The sequence below is a fragment of the Bombina bombina genome, chromosome 12 (genome assembly GCF_027579735.1).
Source record: "Bombina bombina isolate aBomBom1 chromosome 12, aBomBom1.pri, whole genome shotgun sequence".
Lineage (NCBI taxonomy): Eukaryota > Metazoa > Chordata > Amphibia > Anura > Bombinatoridae > Bombina > Bombina bombina.
Window position 1 is genome coordinate 158,095,218 of NC_069510.1, and position 21,647 is coordinate 158,116,864.

General features: G+C 39.1%; 1 protein-coding gene across 1 annotated transcript in view; it reads right to left on the minus strand.

Annotated features, from left to right (window-relative positions):
• The window catches only part of LOC128642715 (keratin, type I cytoskeletal 18-like), a 138,532-nt gene extending 122,096 nt beyond the window's left edge, over positions 1-16,436 (minus strand). The window contains exon 1 of the mRNA XM_053695492.1: positions 16,422-16,436. The gene's annotated coding sequence lies outside the window, so the exon portion shown is untranslated. The remainder of the gene's footprint in view (positions 1-16,421) is intronic.
• Positions 16,437-21,647: the final 5,211 nt, after the last annotated feature.

Below are 21,647 nucleotides of genomic sequence, written 5' to 3' on the forward strand. Positions count from 1 at the left end.
ATAGATACAGCTGTATACATTAGTTATCAGTACCATAGGCTCTCACCTTACAGCAGACACAGTGTATAGCAATAGAAGCTATAGCTACAGCTGTATACATTACAGTTATCAGTACCATAGGCTCTCACCTTACAGCAGACAGTGTATAGCAATAGAAGCTATAGATACAGCTGTATACATTACAGTTATCAGTACCATAGGCTCTCACCTTACAGCAGACACAGTGTATAGCAATAGAAGCTATAGATACAGCTGTATACATTAGTTATCAGTACCATAGGCTCTCACCTTACAGCAGACACAGTGTATAGCAATAGAAGCTATAGATACAACTGTATACATTACAGTTATCAGTACCATAGGCTCTCACCTTACAGCAGACAGTGTATAGCAATAGAAGCTATAGATACAGCAGTATACATTACAGTTATCAGTACCATAGACTCTCACCTTACAGCAGACAGTGTATAGCAATAGAAGCTATAGATACAGCTGTATACATTACAGTTATCAGTACCATAGGCTCTCACCTTACAGCAGACAGTGTATAGCAATAGAAGCTATAGATACAGCTGTATACATTACAGTTATCAGTACCATAGGCTCTCACCTTACAGCAGACACAGTGTATAGCAATAGAAGCTATAGATACAGCTGTATACATTACAGTTATCAGTACCATAGGCTCTCACCTTACAGCAGACACAGTGTATAGCAATAGAAGCTATAGATACAGCTGTATACATTACAGTTATCAGTACCATAGGCTCTCACCTTACAGCAGACACAGTGTATAGCAATAGAAGCTATAGATACAGCTGTATACATTACAGTTATCAGTACCATAGGCTCTCGCCTTACAGCAGACACAGTGTATAGCAATAGAAGCTATAGATACAGCTGTATACATTACAGTTATCAGTACCATAGGCTCTCACCTTACAGCAGACACAGTGTATAGCAATAGAAGCTATAGATACAGCTGTATACATTACAGTTATCAGTACCATAGGCTCTCACCTTACAGCAGACACAGTGTATAGCAATAGAAGCTATAGATACAGCTGTATACATTACAGTTATCAGTACCATAGGCTCTCACCTTACAGCAGACAGTGTATAGCAATAGAAGCTATAGATACAGCTGTATACATTACAGTTATCAGTACCATAGGCTCTCACCTTACAGCAGACACAGTGTATAGCAATAGAAGCTATAGATACAGCAGTATACATTACAGTTATCAGTACCATAGGCTCTCACCTTACAGCAGACACAGTGTATAGCAATAGAAGCTATAGATACAGCTGTATACATTACAGTTATCAGTACCATAGGCTCTCACCTTTACAGCAGACACAGTGTATAGCAATAGAAGCTATAGATACAGCTGTATACATTACAGTTATCAGTACCATAGGCTCTCACCTTACAGCAGACACAGTGTATAGCAATAGAAGCTATAGATACAGCTGTATACATTACAGTTATCAGTACCATAGGCTCTCACCTTACAGCAGACAGTGTATAGCAATAGAAGCTATAGATACAGCTGTATACATTACAGTTATCAGTACCATAGGCTCTCGCCTTACAGCAGACACAGTGTATAGCAATAGAAGCTATAGATACAGCTGTATACATTACAGTTATCAGTACCATAGGCTCTCACCTTACAGCAGACAGTGTATAGCAATAGAAGCTATAGATACAGCTGTATACATTACAGTTATCAGTACCATAGGCTCTCACCTTACAGCAGACAGTATATAGCAATAGAAGCTATAGATACAGCTGTATACATTACAGTTATCAGTACCATAGGCTCTCACCTTACAGCAGACACAGTGTATAGCAATAGAAGCTATAGATACAGCTGTATACATTACAGTTATCAGTACCATAGGCTCTCACCTTACAGCAGACACAGTGTATAGCAATAGAAGCTATAGATACAGCTGTATACATTACAGTTATCAGTACCATAGGCTCTCACCTTACAGCAGACACAGTGTATAGCAATAGAAGCTATAGATAGAGCTGTATACATTACAGTTATCAGTACCATAGGCTCTCACCTTACAGCAGACACAGTGTATAGCAATAGAAGCTATAGATACAGCTGTATACATTAGTTATCAGTACCATAGGCTCTCACCTTACAGCAGACACAGTGTATAGCAATAGAAGCTATAGATACAGCTGTATACATTACAGTTATCAGTACCATAGGCTCTCATCCTTACAGCAGACACAGTGTATAGCAATAGAAGCTATAGATACAGCTGTATACATTACAGTTATCAGTACCATAGGCTCTCACCTTACAGCAGACACAGTGTATAGCAATAGAAGCTATAGATAGAGCTGTATACATTACAGTTATCAGTACCATAGGCTCTCACCTTACAGCAGACACAGTGTATAGCAATAGAAGCTATAGATACAGCTGTATACATTAGTTATCAGTACCATAGGCTCTCACCTTACAGCAGACACAGTGTATAGCAATAGAAGCTATAGATACAGCTGTATACATTACAGTTATCAGTACCAGCATAGGCTCTCACCTTACAGCAGACACAGTGTATAGCAATAGAAGCTATAGATACAGCTGTATACATTACAGTTATCAGTACCATAGGCTCTCACCTTACAGCAGACACAGTGTATAGCAATAGAAGCTATAGATACAGCTGTATACATTACAGTTATCAGTACCATAGACTCTCACCTTACAGCAGACACAGTGTATAGCAATAGAAGCTATAGATACAGCAGTATACATTACAGTTATCAGTACCATAGGCTCTCACCTTACAGCAGACAGTGTATAGCATTAGAAGCTATAGATACAGCAGTATACATTACAGTTATCAGTACCATAGGCTCTCACCTTACAGCAGACACAGTGTATAGCATTAGAAGCTATAGATACAGCAGTATACATTACAGTTATCAGTACCATAGGCTCTCACCTTACAGCAGACACAGTGTATAGCAATAGAAGCTATAGATACAGCTGTATACATTACAGTTATCAGTACCATAGACTCTCACCTTACAGCAGACACAGTGTATAGCAATAGAAGCTATAGATACAGCTGTATACATTACAGTTATCAGTACCATAGGCTCTCACCTTACAGCAGACACAGTGTATAGCAATAGAAGCTATAGATACAGCTGTATACATTACAGTTATCAGTACCATAGGCTCTCACCTTACAGCAGCACAGTATATAGCAATAGAAGCTATAGATACAGCTGTATACATTACAGTTATCAGTACCATAGGCTCTCACCTTACAGCAGAACAGTGTATAGCAATAGAAGCTATAGATACAGCTGTATACATTACAGTTATCAGTACCATAGGACTCTCACCTTACAGCAGACAGTGTATAGCAATAGAAGCTATAGATACAGCTGTATACATTACAGTTATCAGTACCATAGGCTCTCACCTTACAGCAGACACAGTGTATAGCAATAGAAGCTATAGATACAGCTGTATACATTACAGTTATCAGTACCATAGGCTCTCACCTTACAGCAGACACAGTGTATAGCAATAGAAGCTATAGATACAGCTGTATACATTACAGTTATCAGTACCATAGGCTCTCACCTTACAGCAGACACAGTGTATAGCAATAGAAGCTATAGATACAGCTGTATACATTACAGTTATCAGTACCATAGGCTCTCACCTTACAGCAGACACAGTGTATAGCAATAGAAGCTATAGATACAGCTGTATACATTACAGTTATCAGTACCATAGGCTCTCACCTTACAGCAGACACAGTGTATAGCAATAGAAGCTATAGATACAGCTGTATACATTACAGTTATCAGTACCATAGGCTCTCACCTTACAGCAGACAGTGTATAGCAATAGAAGCTATAGATACAGCTGTATACATTACAGTTATCAGTACCATAGGCTCTCACCTTACAGCAGACACAGTGTATAGCAATAGAAGCTATAGATACAGCTGTATACATTACAGTTATCAGTACCATAGGCTCTCACCTTACAGCAGACACAGTGTATAGCAATAGAAGCTATAGATACAGCTGTATACATTACAGTTATCAGTACCATAGGCTCTCACCTTACAGCAGACACAGTGTATAGCAATAGAAGCTATAGATACAGATGTATACATTACAGTTATCAGTACCATAGGCTCTCACCTTACAGCAGACACAGTGTATAGCAATAGAAGCTATAGATACAGCTGTATACATTACAGTTATCAGTACCATAGGCTCTCACCTTACAGCAGACACAGTGTATAGCAATAGAAGCTATAGATACAGCTGTATACATTACAGTTATCAGTACCATAGGCTCTCACCTTACAGCAGACACAGTGTATAGCAATAGAAGCTATAGATACAGCTGTATACATTACAGTTATCAGTACCATAGGCTCTCACCTTACAGCAGACACAGTGTATAGCAATAGAAGCTATAGATACAGCTGTATACATTACAGTTATCAGTACCATAGGCTCTCACCTTACAGCAGACCAGTGTATAGCAATAGAAGCTATAGATACAGCTGTATACATTACAGTTATCAGTACCATAGGCTCTCACCTTACAGCAGACACAGTGTATAGCAATAGAAGCTATAGATACAGCTGTATACATTACAGTTATCAGTACCATAGGCTCTCACCTTACAGCAGACACAGTGTATAGCAATAGAAGCTATAGATACAGCTGTATACATTACAGTTATCAGTACCATAGGCTCTCACCTTACAGCAGACACAGTGTATAGCAATAGAAGCTATAGATACAGCTGTATACATTACAGTTATCAGTACCATAGGCTCTCACCTTACAGCAGACACAGTGTATAGCATTAGAAGCTATAGATACAGCTGTATACATTACAGTTATCAGTACCATAGGCTCTCACCTTACAGCAGACACAGTGTATAGCAATAGAAGCTATAGATACAGCTGTATACATTACAGTTATCAGTACCATAGGCTCTCACCTTACAGCAGACACAGTGTATAGCAATAGAAGCTATAGATACAGCTGTATACATTACAGTTATCAGTACCATAGGCTCTCACCTTACAGCAGACACAGTGTATAGCAATAGAAGCTATAGAACAGCTGTATACATTACAGTTATCAGTACCATAGGCTCTCACCCTTACAGCAGACACAGTGTATAGCAATAGAAGCTATAGATACAGCTGTATACATTACAGTTATCAGTACCATAGGCTCTCACCTTACAGCAGACAGTGTATAGCAATAGAAGCTATAGATACAGCTGTATACATTACAGTTATCAGTACCATAGGCTCTCACCTTACAGCAGACACAGTGTATAGCAAAAGAAGCTATAGATACAGCTGTATACATTACAGTTATCAGTACCATAGGCTCTCACCTTACAGCCAGGACACAGTGTATAGCAATAGAAGCTATAGATACAGCTGTATACATTAACAGTTATCAGTACCATAGGCTCTCACCTTACAGCAGACCAGTGTATAGCAATAGAAGCTATAGATAAGCTGTAGCCATTACAGTTATCAGTACCATAGGCTCTCACCTTACAGCTCAGACACAGTGTATAGCAATAGAAGCTATAGATACAGCTGTATACATTACAGTTATCAGTACCATAGGCTCTCACCTTACAGCAGACACAGTGTATAGCAATAGAAGCTATAGATACAGCTGTATACATTACAGTTATCAGTACCATAGGCTCTCACCTTACAGCAGACAGTGTATAGCAATAGAAGCTATAGATACAGCTGTATACATTACAGTTATCAGTACCATAGGCTCTCACCTTACAGCAGACACAGTGTATAGCAATAGAAGCTATAGATACAGCTGTATACATTACAGTTATCAGTACCATAGACTCTCACCTTACAGCAGACACAGTGTATAGCAATAGAAGCTATAGATACAGCTGTATACATTAGTTATCAGTACCATAGGCTCTCACCTTACAGCAGACACAGTGTATAGCAATAGAAGCTATAGATACAGCTGTATACATTACAGTTATCAGTACCATAGGCTCTCACCTTACAGCAGACACAGTGTATAGCAATAGAAGCTATAGATACAGCTGTATACATTACAGTTATCAGTACCATAGGCTCTCACCTTACAGCAGACACAGTGTATAGCAATAGAAGCTATAGATACAGCAGTATACATTACAGTTATCAGTACCATAGGCTCTCACCTTACAGCAGACACAGTGTATAGCAATAGAAGCTATAGATACGAGCTGTATACATTACAGTTATCAGTACCATAGGGCTCTCACCTTACAGCAGACACAGTGTATAGCAATAGAAGCTATAGATACAGCTGTATACATTACAGTTATCAGTACCATAGGCTCTCACCTTACAGCAGGACACAGTGTATAGCAATAGAAGCTATAGATACAGCTGTATACATTACAGTTATCAGTACCAAAGGCCTCTCACCTTACAGCAGACACAGTGTATAGCAATAGAAGCTATAGATACAGCTCGTATACATTACAGTTATCAGTACCATAGGCTCTCGCCTTACAGCAGACCACAGTGTATAGCAATAGAAGCTATAGGATACAGCTGTTTACATTACAGTTATCAGTACCATTAGGCTCTCACCTTACAGCAGACACAGTGTATAGGCAATAGAAGCTATAGATACAGCTGTATACATTACAGTTATCAGTACCATAGGCCTCTCACCTTACAGCAGACACAGTGTATAGCAATAGAAGCTATAGATACAGCTGTATACATTACAGTTATCAGTACCATAGGCTCTCACCTTACAGCAGACACAGTGTATAGCAATAGAAGCTATAGATACAGCTGTATACATTACAGTTATCAGTACCATAGGCTCTCAACCTTACAGCAGACACAGTGTATAGCAATAGAAGCTATAGATACAGCTGTATACATTACAGTTATCAGTACCATAGGCTCTCACACCTTACAGCAGACACAGTGTATAGCAATAGAAAGCTATAGATACAGCTGTATACATACAGTTATCAGTACCATAGGCTCTCACCTTACAGCATACACAGTGTATAGCAATAGAAAGCTATAGATACAGCTGTATACATTACAGTTTTCAGTACCATAGGCTCTCACCTTACAGCAGACACAGTGTATAGCAATAGAAGCTATAGATACAGCTGTATACATTACAGTTATCAGTACCATAGGACTCTCACCTTACATCAGACAGTGTATAGCAATAGAAGCTATAGATACAGCTGTATACATTACAGTTATCAGTACCATAGGCTCTCACCTTACAGCAGACACAGTGTATAGCAATAGAAGCTATAGATACAGCTGTATACATTACAGTTATCAGTACCATAGGCTCTCACCTTACAGCAGACACAGTGTATAGCAATAGAAGCTATAGATACAGCTGTATACATTACAGTTATCAGTACCATAGGCTCTCACCTTACAGCAGACACAGTGTATAGCAATAGAAGCTATAGATACAGCTGTATACATTACAGTTATCAGTACCATAGGCTCTCACCTTACAGCAGACACAGTGTATAGCAATAGAAGCTATAGATACAGCTGTATACATTACAGTTATCAGTACCATAGGCTCTCACCTTACAGCAGACACAGTGTATAGCAATAGAAGCTATAGATACAGCTGTATACATTTAGTTATCAGTACCATAGGCTCTCACCTTACAGCAGACACAGTGTATAGCAATAGAAGCTATAGATACAGCAGTATACATTACAGTTATCAGTACCATAGGCTCTCACCTTACAGCAGACACAGTGTATAGCAATAGAAGCTATAGATACAGCTGTATACATTACTTTATCAGTACCATAGGCTCTCACCTTACAGCAGACACAGTGTATAGCAATAGAAGCTTATAGATACAGCTGTATACATTACAGTTATCGAGTACCAATAGGCTCTCACCTTACAGCAGACCAGTGTATAGCAATAGAAGCGTATAGATACAGCTGTATACATTACAGTTTATCAGTACCATAGGCTCTCACCTTACAGCAGAACTCAGTGTATAGCAATAGAAGCTATAGATACAGCTGGTATACATTACAGTTATCAGTACCATAGGCTCTCACCTTACAGCAGACACGTGTATAGCAATAGAAGCTATAGATACGAGCAGTATACATTATTTATCAGTACCATAGCTCTCACCTTACAGCAGACACAAGTGTATAGCAATAGAAGCTATAGATACAGCTGTAATTAATCATTACAGTTATGCAGTACATAGGCTCTCATCTTACAGCAACACAGTGTAATAGCAATAGAAGCTAAAGATTAAAGATTTATAGCATTACAGTTAACATACCAAGGCTCCAACCTACACGCAGACACAGTGAATAGCAATAGAAGCTAGTAGATATGAGCTGTATACATTACAGTTATCATACCATAGGCTCTCACCTTACAGCAGACACAGTGTATAGCAATAGAAGCTATAGATACAGCTGTATACATTATAGTTATCAGTACCATAGGCTCTCACCTTACAGCAGACACAGTGTATAGCAATAGAAGCTATAGATACAGCTGTATACATTACAGTTATCAGTACCATAGGCTCTCACCTTACAGCAGACACAGTGGTATAGCAATAGAAGCTATAGATACAGCTGTATACATTACAGTTATCAGTACCATAGGCTCTCACCTTACAGCAGACACAGTGTATAGCAATAGAAGCTATAGATACAGCTGTATACATTACAGTTATCAGTACCATAGGCTCTCACCTTACAGCAGACACAGTGTATAGCAATAGAAGCTATAGATACAGCTGTATACATTAGTTATCAGTACCATAGACTCTCACCTTACAGCAGACAGTGTATAGCAATAGAAGCTATAGATACAGCTGTATACATTACAGTTATCAGTACCATAGGCTCTCACCTTACAGCAGACACAGTGTATAGCAATAGAAGCTATAGATACAGCTGTATACATTACAGTTATCAGTACCATAGGCTCTCACCTTACAGCAGACACAGTGTATAGCAATAGAAGCTATAGATACAGCTGTATACATTACAGTTATCAGTACCATAGGCTCTCACCTTACAGCAGACACAGTGTATAGCAATAGAAGCTATAGATACAGCTGACACAGTGTATAGCAATAGAAGCAGACACAGTGTATAGCAATAGAAGCTATAGATACAGCAGTATACATTCCGTTTATCAGTACCATAGGCTCTCACCTTACAGCAGACCGTGTATAGCAATAGAAGCTATAGATACAGCTGTATACATTACAGTTATCAGTACCATAGGCTCTCACCTTACAGCAGACACAGTGTATAGCAATAGAAGCTATAGATACAGCTGACACAGTGTATAGCAATAGAAGCTATAGATACAGCAGTATACATTACAGTTATCAGTACCATAGGCTCTCACCTTACAGCAGACACAGTGTATAGCAATAGAAGCTATAGATACAGCTGTATACATTACAGTTATCAGTAACATAGGCTCTCACCTTACAGCAGACACAGTGTATAGCAATAGAAGCTATAGATACAGCTGTATACATTACAGTTATCAGTACCATAGGCTCTCACCTGTACCAGCAGAACAGTGTATAGCAATAGAAGCTATAGATACAGCTGTATACATTACAGTTATCAGTACAATAGGCCTCTCACCTAACAGCAGACACAGTGTATAGCAATAGAAGCTATAGATACAGCTGTATACATTACAGTTATCAGTACCATAGGCTCTCACCTTACAGCAGACACAGTGTATAGCAATAGAAGCTATAGATACAGCTGTATACATTACAGTTATCAGTACCATAGGCTCTCCACCTTACAGCAGACAGTGTATAGCAATAGAAGCTATAGATACAGCTGTATACATTACAGTTATCAGTACCATAGGCTCTCCACTTACAGCAGACAGTGTATAGCAATAGAAGCTATAGATACAGCTGTATACATTACAGTTATCAGTACCATAGGCTCTCACCTTACAGCAGACACAGTGTATAGCAAATAGAAGCTATAGATACAGCTGTATACATTACAGTTATCAGTACCATAGGCCTCTCACCTTACAGCAGACACAGTGTATAGCAATAGAAGCTATAGATACAGCTGTATACATTACAGTTATCAGTACCATAGGCTCTCACCTTACAGCAGACACAGTGTATAGCAATAGAAGCTATAGATACAGCTGTATACATTACAGTTATCAGTACCATAGGCTCTCACCTTACAGCAGACAGTGTATATGCAATAGAAGCTATAGATACAGCAGTATACATTACAGTTATCAGTACCATAGGCTCTCACCTTACAGCAGACATAGTGTATAGCAATAGAAGCTATAGATACAGCTGTATACATTACAGTTATCAGTACCATAGGCTCTCACCTTACAGCAGACCAGTGTATAGCAATAGAAGCTATAGATACAGCTGTATACATTACAGTTATCAGTACCATAGGCTCTCACCTTACAGCAGACAGTGTATAGCAATAGAAGCTATAGATACAGCTGTATACATTACAGTTATCAGTACCATAGGCTCTCACCTTACAGCAGACACAGTGTATAGCAATAGAAGCTATAGATACAGCTGTATACATTACAGTTATCAGTACCATAGACTCTCACCTTACAGCAGACAGTGTATAGCAATAGAAGCTATAGATACAGCTGTATACATTACAGTTATCAGTACCATAGGCTCTCACCTTACAGCAGACACAGTGTATAGCAATAGAAGCTATAGATACAGCTGTATACATTACAGTTATCAGTACCATAGGCTCTCACCTTACAGCAGACAGTATAGCAATAGAAGCTATAGATACAGCTGTATACATTACAGTTATCAGTACCATAGGCTCTCACCTTACAGCAGACACAGTGTATAGCAATAGAAGCTATAGATACAGCTGTATACATTACAGTTATCAGTACCATAGGCTCTCACCTTACAGCAGACACAGTGTATAGCAATAGAAGCTATAGATACAGCTGTATACATTACAGTTATCAGTACCATAGGCTCTCACCTTACAGCAGACACAGTGTATAGCAATAGAAGCTATAGATACAGCTGTATACATTACAGTTATCAGTACCATAGGCCTCTCACCTTACAGCAGACACAGTGTATAGCAATAGAAGCTATAGATACAGCTGTATACATTACAGTTATCAGTACCATAGGCTCTCACCTTACAGCAGACAGTGTATAGCAATAGAAGCTATAGATACAGCTGTATACATTACAGTTATCAGTACCATAGGCTCTCACCTTACAGCAGACACAGTGTATAGCAATAGAAGCTATAGATACAGCTGTATACATTACAGTTATCAGTACCATAGGCTCTCACCTTACAGCAGACACAGTGTATAGCAATAGAAGCTATAGATACAGCTGTATACATTACAGTTATCAGTACCATAGGCTCTCACCTTACAGCAGACACAGTGTATAGCAATAGAAGCTATAGATACAGCTGTATACATTACAGTTATCAGTACCATAGGCTCTCACCTTACAGCAGACACAGTGTATAGCAATAGAAGCTATAGATACAGCTGTATACATTACAGTTATCAGTACCATAGGCTCTCACCTTACAGCAGACACAGTGTATAGCATTAGAAGCTATAGATACAGCAGTATACATTACAGTTATCAGTACCATAGGCTCTCACCTTACAGCAGACACAGTGTATAGCAATAGAAGCTATAGATACAGCTGTATACATTACAGTTATCAGTACCATAGACTCTCACCTTACAGCAGACACAGTGTATAGCAATAGAAGCTATAGATACAGCTGTATACATTACAGTTATCAGTACCATAGGCTCTCACCTTACAGCACCACAGTGTATAGCAATAGAAGCTATAGATAAGCTGTATACATTACAGTTATCAGTACCATAGGCTCTCGCTTACAGCAGACACAGTGTATATAGCATAGAAGCTATAGATACAGCAGTCTACATTCAGTTATCAGTACCTAGGCTCCTCACCTTACAGCAGACACAGTGTATAGCAATAGAAGCCTATAGATACAGCTGTATACATTACAGTTATCAGTACCATAGGCTCTCACTTACAGCAGACACAGTGGTATCAGCAATAGAAGCTATAGATACAGCTGTATACATTACATTATCAGTACCATAGGCCCTCTCACCCTTACAGCAGACACAGTGTATAGCATAGAAGCTATAGATAGAGCTGTATACATTAGTTATCAGTTTCCATAGGCTCTCACCTTACAGCAGAACAGTGTATAGCAATAGAACGCTTATAGATACAGCTGTATACCATTACAGTTATCAGTACCATAGACTCTCACCTTACAGCAGACACAGAGTACTAGCAATAGAAGCTATAGATACAGCTGTATACATTTACAGTTATCAGTACCATAGGCTCTCACCTTAACAGCAGACACAGTGTATAGCAATAGAAGCTATAGATACAGCTGTATACATTACAGTTATCAGTACCATAGGCTCTCACCTTACAGCAGACAAGTGTATAGCAATAGAAGCTATAGATACAGCTGTATACATTACAGTTATCAGTACCATAGGCTCTCACCTTACAGCAGACACAGTGTATAGCAATAGAAGCTATAGATACAGCTGTATACATTACAGTTATCAGTACCATAGGCTCTCACCTTACAGCAGACACAGTGTATAGCAATAGAAGCTATAGATACAGCAGTATACATTACAGTTATCAGTACCATAGGCTCTCACCTTACAGCAGACACAGTGTATAGCAATAGAAGCTATAGATACAGCTGTATACATTACAGTTATCAGTACCATAGGCTCTCACCTTACAGAGACAGTGTATAGCAATAGAAGCTATAGATACAGCTGTATACATTACAGTTATCAGTACCATAGGCTCTCACTTACAGCAGACACAGTGTATAGCAATAGAAGCTATAGATAACAGCTGTATACATTACAGTTATCAGTACCATAGGCTCTCACCTTACAGCAGGACACAGTGTATAGCAATAGAAGCTATAGATACAGCTGTATACATTACAGTTATCAGTACCATAGACTCTCACCTTACAGCAGACAGTGTATAGCAATAGAAGCTATAGATACAGCTGGTATACATTACAGTTATCAGTACCATAGGCTCTCACCTTACAGCAGACACAGTGTATAGCAATAGAAGCTATAGATACAGCTGTATACATTACAGTTATCAGTACCATAGGCTCTCACCTTACAGCAGACACAGTGTATAGCAATAGAAGCTATAGATACAGCTGTATACATTACAGTTATCAGTACCATAGGCTCTCACCTTACAGCAGACACAGTGTATAGCAATAGAAGCTATAGATACAGCTGTATACATTACAGTTATCAGTACCATAGACTCTCACCTTACAGCAGACAGTGTATAGCAATAGAAGCTATAGATACAGCTGTATACATTACAGTTATCAGTACCATAGGCTCTCACCTTACAGCAGACACAGTGTATAGCAATAGAAGCTATAGATACAGCTGTATACATTACAGTTATCAGTACCATAGGCTCTCACCTTACAGCAGACACAGTGTATAGCAATAGAAGCTATAGATACAGCTGTATACATTACAGTTATCAGTACCATAGGCTCTCACCTTACAGCAGACACAGTGTATAGCAATAGAAGCTATAGATACAGCTGTATACATTACAGTTATCAGTACCATAGGCTCTCACCTTACAGCAGACACAGTGTATAGCAATAGAAGCTATAGATACAGCTGTATACATTACAGTTATCAGTACCATAGGCTCTCACCTTACAGCAGACACAGTGTATAGCAATAGAAGCTATAGATACAGCTGTATACATTACAGTTATCAGTACCATAGGCTCTCACCTTACAGCAGACAGTGTATAGCAATAGAAGCTATAGATACAGCTGTATACATTACAGTTATCAGTACCATAGGCTCTCACCTTACAGCAGACACAGCAGACACAGTGTATAGCAATAGAAGCTATAGATACAGCTGTATACATTACAGTTATCAGTACCATAGACTCTCACCTTACAGCAGACAGTGTATAGCAATAGAAGCTATAGATACAGCTGTATACATTACAGTTATCAGTACCATAGGCTCTCGCCTTACAGCAGACACAGTGTATAGCAATAGAAGCTATAGATACAGCTGTATACATTACAGTTATCAGTACCATAGGCTCTCACCTTACAGCAGACACAGTGTATAGCAATAGAAGCTATAGATACAGCTGTATACATTACAGTTATCAGTACCATAGGCTCTCACCTTACAGCAGACACAGTCTATAGCAATAGAAGCTATAGATACAGCTGTATACATTACAGTTATCAGTACCATAGGCTCTCACCTTACAGCAGACACAGTGTATAGCAATAGAAGCTATAGATACAGATGTATACATTACAGTTATCAGTACCATAGACTCTCACCTTACAGCAGACAGTGTATAGCAATAGAAGCTATAGATACAGCTGTATACATTACAGTTATCAGTACCATAGGCTCTCACCTTACAGCAGACACAGTGTATAGCAATAGAAGCTATAGATACAGATGTATACATTACAGTTATCAGTACCATAGGCTCTCACCTTACAGCAGACAGTATATAGCAATAGAAGCTATAGATACAGCAGTATACATTACAGTTATCAGTACCATAGGCTCTCACCTTACAGCAGACAGTGTATAGCAATAGAAGCTATAGATACAGCAGTATACATTACAGTTATCAGTACCATAGGCTCTCACCTTACAGCAGACACAGTGTATAGCAATAGAAGCTATAGATACAGCTGTATACATTACAGTTATCAGTACCATAGGCTCTCACCTTACAGCAGACACAGTGTATAGCAATAGAAGCTATAGATACAGATGTATACATTACAGTTATCAGTACCATAGGCTCTCACCTTACAGCAGACAGTGTATAGCAATAGAAGCTATAGATACAGCTGTATACATTACAGTTATCAGTACCATAGGCTCTCACCTTACAGCAGACACAGTGTATAGCAATAGAAGCTATAGATACAGATGTATACATTACAGTTATCAGTACCATAGACTCTCACCTTACAGCAGACAGTGTATAGCAATAGAAGCTATAGATACAGCTGTATACATTACAGTTATCAGTACCATAGGCTCTCACCTTACAGCAGACACAGTGTATAGCAATAGAAGCTATAGATACAGCTGTATACATTACAGTTATCAGTACCATAGGCTCTCACCTTACAGCAGACAGTATATAGCAATAGAAGCTATAGATACAGCTGTATACATTAGTTATCAGTACCATCGGCTCTCACCTTACAGCAGACAGTGTATAGCAATAGAAGCTATAGATACAGCTGTATACATTACAGTTATCAGTACCATAGGCTCTCGCCTTACAGCAGACACAGTGTATAGCAATAGAAGCTATAGATACAGCTGTATACATTACAGTTATCAGTACCATAGGCTCTCACCTTACAGCAGACAGTGTATAGCAATAGAAGCTATAGATACAGCTGTATACATTACAGTTATTAGTACCATAGGCTCTCACCTTACAGCAGACATTATATAGCAATAGAAGCTATAGATACAGCTGTATACATTACAGTTATCAGTACCATAGGCTCTCACCTTACAGCAGACACAGTGTATAGCAATAGAAGCTATAGATACAGCTGTATACATTACAGTTATCAGTACCATAGGCTCTCACCTTACAGCAGACACAGTGTATAGCAATAGAAGCTATAGATACAGATGTATACATTACAGTTATCAGTACCATAGGCTCTCACCTTACAGCAGACACAGTGTATAGCAATAGAAGCTATAGATACAGCTGTATACATTACAGTTATCAGTACCATAGGCTCTCACCTTACAGCAGACACAGTGTATAGCAATAGAAGCTATAGATACAGCTGTATACATTACAGTTATCAGTACCATAGGCTCTCACCTTACAGCAGACACAGTGTATAGCAATAGAAGCTATAGATACAGCTGTATACATTACAGTTATCAGTACCATAGGCTCTCACCTTACAGCAGACACAGTGTATAGCAATAGAAGCTATAGATACAGCTGTATACATTACAGTTATCAGTACCATAGGCTCTCACCTTACAGCAGACAGTGTATAGCAATAGAAGCTATAGATACAGCAGTATACATTACAGTTATCAGTACCATAGGCTCTCACCTTACAGCAGACACAGTGTATAGCAATAGAAGCTATAGATACAGCTGTATACATTACAGTTATCAGTACCATAGGCTCTCACCTTACAGCAGGCAGGGACTCAGTGTGTAACAATCACCTAACCTGGGGATTTTATATCCCTCAGCAAGAGGGGGGGGGGCCTGGCCCTTCCTACATCTGGAGGATGGGATCTGCTGAAAACTTTCACACTAACCTGTAGAATGAGCACATTTCTCAGTGAGGTCTTAAATTGGCAACATAGAAGGTACAGCAGAGCGGCAGGGGCACCTAAAGGGAGTTTCTGGGACCTATATGTGCAAATGCTGTTATTTGGTATTACTTGCATTTAAAGGGATATAAAACACACATTTTTATTTCACAATTCAGATAGGACATACACTTTTAAACAACTTTCCATTGTACTTCTTTTATCAACATTTCTTCATTTTCTTATTATCCTTTGTTGAGCAGGAAGATAAACTCAGGAGTGTGCACGTGCCTGCAATACTATATGGGAGCAGTTTTGTAACAAGATCGCAGCACTATTTCCTGTCATTTAGTGCAGCAGACATGTGCACGCTACCTATTTAGATATTTCTTCAACAAAGAAGAACAAGAGAACAAAGCAGTTTGTTGCTACGGTGTTACCCAGAAACATTTAATCTATCAACACTGCTGAGTTGTACAGGGCTGGAAATTTCCATGATTCAGATAGAACATGTCATTTTAATTTCACTTTTGTTATTAAAAGTACTTTGGTCTGGATTAGACTTTAACTATGTGTTTAATCCATTTGCAGGGGTTTAACACACAGTTTATAGAAGCAATAGTGCAATAATAAAATGATTTAACATATTCCTTTAAGCTTTTTTCCTGTGTTTAATAATGAGTGGACTAGTAACTAATCCTATAACCCTGTAATAATCTATCATCTATCTCATGTTCCGGTGTGCATGCGCTCAGGACACAGACCCTCGGGGCGGTGGTAGGGATTTGGAGACACTGACCACTGACCCAGGGAAGAGTATCCTGGATGTGGATAGATGATATTCTGTGATTCATAGTTGCTAGAAGTTATTGTAGAATTCATGGAGAGTGCAACATATGTATACAATATATTCTGGCTTCATTGTGACTTATAGTTAGTTAATAGGAGTAGCTGCAGGATTCAATGAGAGAAAAATATAGCAATGTAAAATGTTCAGGCTTCAGAGTAAACTAGTAGAAGATTGACTCATAGATGCAAACTAAGGTTTGTTGCAGGTTCACAGTACATAATATGATATAGAGCTGTATGTCAGTAATAAGCAGAGCAGCACAGGTGATAGACAAGTTGCAAATTTAAGGCATTAATTACTGTTTGTGCATATATTGGAGAATCACAAGAAAGCTGTTTAACTGAACACATAGATGCAGAGTTCTGAATATATTAACATATTTGTAGAATGATATTTCAGCTATGACAACTTGTAGTAGAGAATAGTTATAAAGTGCTGAGTAAGATGCTGTTTTTATAATTAGAGAGTGATGATAACCAAATGCATACTTCTAATTTAGAATAAGTTCAGAGTTTGTTAAGTAGCAGTGTCCAGGAAACAAAATGGAATTATTTGGATACTTGCGATTAGATGATTTTAAGCATAGATAAAAGGAAAGGCTGTAGCTTGTATCTGCTGGTAAAATTCATGCAGGAACAGTCACTCACAGACCTCTGTTGTTCTGGAACACAACTAAAGCGAATACAATGCACATTAGGACTAAGAAGACTTAAAGAGGCTGAGGGAATCAGGTGTATGAATGATTAATTAGGCAGGTAAGTTGAATGCAAATACTGCCCAAACCAGCATGATTGTCAGAAGCAGGGAAGGCACTGTTAAAGGGACGGTGATATCAGGCTGAGATACGTTACTTTCTATCTATCTATCTATCTATCTATCTATCTATCTATCATCTATTTGTTTATCTATCTATTAATCTGTCTATATCTGTGTGTCTGTATCTATGTCTGTACTGTCTGTCTATCTATCATCTATTGATCTAATCTATCTATCTCTATCTATATCCCTCTATTTATGTCTGTCTATCTATTGATCTTTTCTGTCTGTCTATATCTATCTATTTATCTATATCTGTCTTTCTGTATCTATGTCTGTATTGTCTGCCTGTCTATCTATCATCTATTGATCTAATCTATCTATCTCTATATCCTTCTATTTATGTCTGTCTGTATCTATGTCTCTGTATCTATCTATCTATCTATCTATTGATCTTATCTGTCTGTCTAATCTATCTGTTTGTTTCTGATCTATCTGTTTGTTCTATCTGTATTATTTAATATGTCTGTCTACATCTATCTATTCATCTATATATGTCTTCCTGTATCTATGTCTGTATTGTCTGCCTGTCTATCTATCATCTATTGATCTTATCTATTTATTTGTCTGTCTGTCTATATCTATCTGTCTGTCTGTATCTATGTCTGTGTTGTCTGTCTATCTATAGAAGTTCCAGGGTTGCCGGGTGTTCAGTATTAAACTAAACTGTCTGGTATTTGAATAATTCTAGTATAAATTGACACTTAAATGTCTATTTCTAAATTTCCACAGTTACGTTTTAAAGGCTTCTAATGCCTCAGGGCTTTACATATATGTTAGTGGCTTAGTGCTCCTATCAAATCACAGACCGAAGTTGAGAAAGATAAAATAATCACTGGTTTGCTTAACTGGAAGCCAACAGTGCAAAATCACTGCTCTCCCTGCCCCCTTTTTTCACGGCAAAAGGGAAAAAATAACTGCTCAGGTGGGAAAACATATTGAGTTAGGGTTGGTAGGGGCCATAGAAAGACCCCTCCCACCACCCCCCAGTCAGCCAATGGAAGTCCACTCTTTTATTCATAAAGACATAGCTACCCAGATTTACTGAAGATAAATATTTTACATGAATTAAGCACTATATTGCAAAACACTATCTTATAGTTTGTACATTGCTTCTCCAAATAACAATTAGACTGTAAGCTCTCTGAGGAGCAGGCCCTGTAATCCTTCTGTCACAGTTTGCCTTCCCTGTCTTGTTATCCCCAAATATCACTGCAGAATAAAGATAATTGTCAGCCAGATTACGAGTTTTGCATTATGAGCGGCTCAGTACTAACTTGCAAGTTATTTCCACCGCTCACCTTTAATAGCGCTGCTATTACAGGTTTACAAAAACCCGGCGAAATGGCTGCGTTGAGCTCCATACTGCACACAAATACCAGCGCTGCTTTGAGCTGGTTTTACGTGCTTGTGCACGATTTACCCATAGACATCAATGGGTAGAGCCGGCTAAAAAAAAGCCTAACACCTGAAATAAAGGAGTGTAATGCTCCGTAACGCAACCCCATTGATGTCTACGGGGGAAACAAAATCTATGTTTACACCTAACACCCTAACATAAACCCTGAGTCTAAACACCCCTAATCTGCCACCCCCAATGTCGCCAACACCTACATTACACTTATTAACCCCTAATCTGCTGCCCCCAACATCGCCGCCGCCACTATACTAAAGTTGTTAACCCCTAGACCTCTGGCCTCCCACATCACTAACACTAAATAAATATATTAACCCCTAAATCTAACCCTAACACCCCTAACTTTAATATAATTAAAATAAATCTAAATAAAACTTAATATCATTACTTAAATAATTCCTATTTAAAACTAAATACTTACCTGTAAAATAAACTCTACGCTAGCTACAATATAAATACAGCTAAGTTTGTATTTATTTTAACTAGGTAGATTAGTTAGTAAATAGTTATTAACTATTTACTAACTACCTAGTTAAAATAAATACAAACTTACTGTAAAATAAAACCTAACCTGAGTTACACTAACACCTAACATTACACTAATATTAAATAAATTACATTAATTAACCCCTTAATGACCGAGGACGTGCAGGGTACGTCCTCAAAAAAAAGGCAGTTAACGCCTGAGGACGTACCCTGCACGTCCTTGGTGTGGAAAGCAGCTGGAAGCGATCCTGCTCGCTTCCAGCTGCTTTCCGGTTATTGCAGTGATGCCTCGATATGGAGGCATCCTGCAATAACCTTAAATGGCCATCCGATGCAGAGAGAGCCACTCTGTGGCCCTCTCTGCACCGGACATCGATGGCCGGTATCGTTGGTGGGTGGGAGCCGAATTGGGAGGCGGGTGGGCGGCCATCGGTGTGCCGCGTGATGTCACGGGGGGCGGGATCGGGGGCGGGACCGTCGGGGGCGCGCACGGGCGCGCGCGTGTGCACGGAGGGTGGCGGGCGGGCGCGTGCACGGGGCGGGAGCGGGTGGGAACCGCTACACTACGGAAAATCATTTCATAAAACCTGCCTAATCTTGTTTGTGCAAAAGCACAAAAAGCGATCGTGGAGGGGTGGGGGGGTTGGTTTGTGTGTGGGGAAGCTACACTACAGAAAATTTCAACAAATTAAAAAAACAAACCATTTTTTTCTTCTAAACTGGGTACTGGCAGACAGCTGCCAGTACCCAAGATGGCGCCCATTAAGTTAGAGTGGGAGGGGATAGAGCTGTTTGGGGGGGGATCAGTGAGGTTGGGGGCTAAGGGGGGATAGTACACAGCAGCATATGTAAATATGCTTAAAAAAATCATTAAAAAAAATATATATAGCTTTTATTTTAGTACTGGCAGACTTTCTGCCAGTACTTAAGATGGCGGGGACAATTGTGGGGTGGGGGAGGGAAGAGAGCTGTTTGGGAGGGATCAGGGGGTCTGATGTTTTAGGTGGGAGGCTGAGCTCTACACTAAATCTAATATTAACCCTGCAAGCTCCCTACAAGCTACCTAATTAACCCCTTCACTGCTAGCCATAATACACGTGTGATGCGCAGCGGCATTTAGCGGCCTTCTAAATACCAAAAAGCAACGCCAAAGCCATATATGTCTGCTATTTCTGAATAAAGGGGATCCCAGAGAAGCATTTACAACCATTTGTGCCATAACTGCACAAACTGTTTGTAAATGATTTCAGTGAGAAACCTAAAATTGTGAAAAATTTTACGTTTTTTTTTAATTTGATCGCATTTGGCGGTTAAATGGTGGCATGAAATATACCAAAATGGGCCTAGATCAATACTTGGGGTTGTCTACTACACTACACTAAAGCTAAAATTAACCCTACAAGCTCCCTACATGCTCCCTAATTAACCCCTTCACTGCTGGGCATAATACACGTGTGGTGCGCAGTGGCATTTAGTGGCATTCTAATTACCAAAAAGCAACACCAAAGCCATATAAGTCTGCTATTTCTGA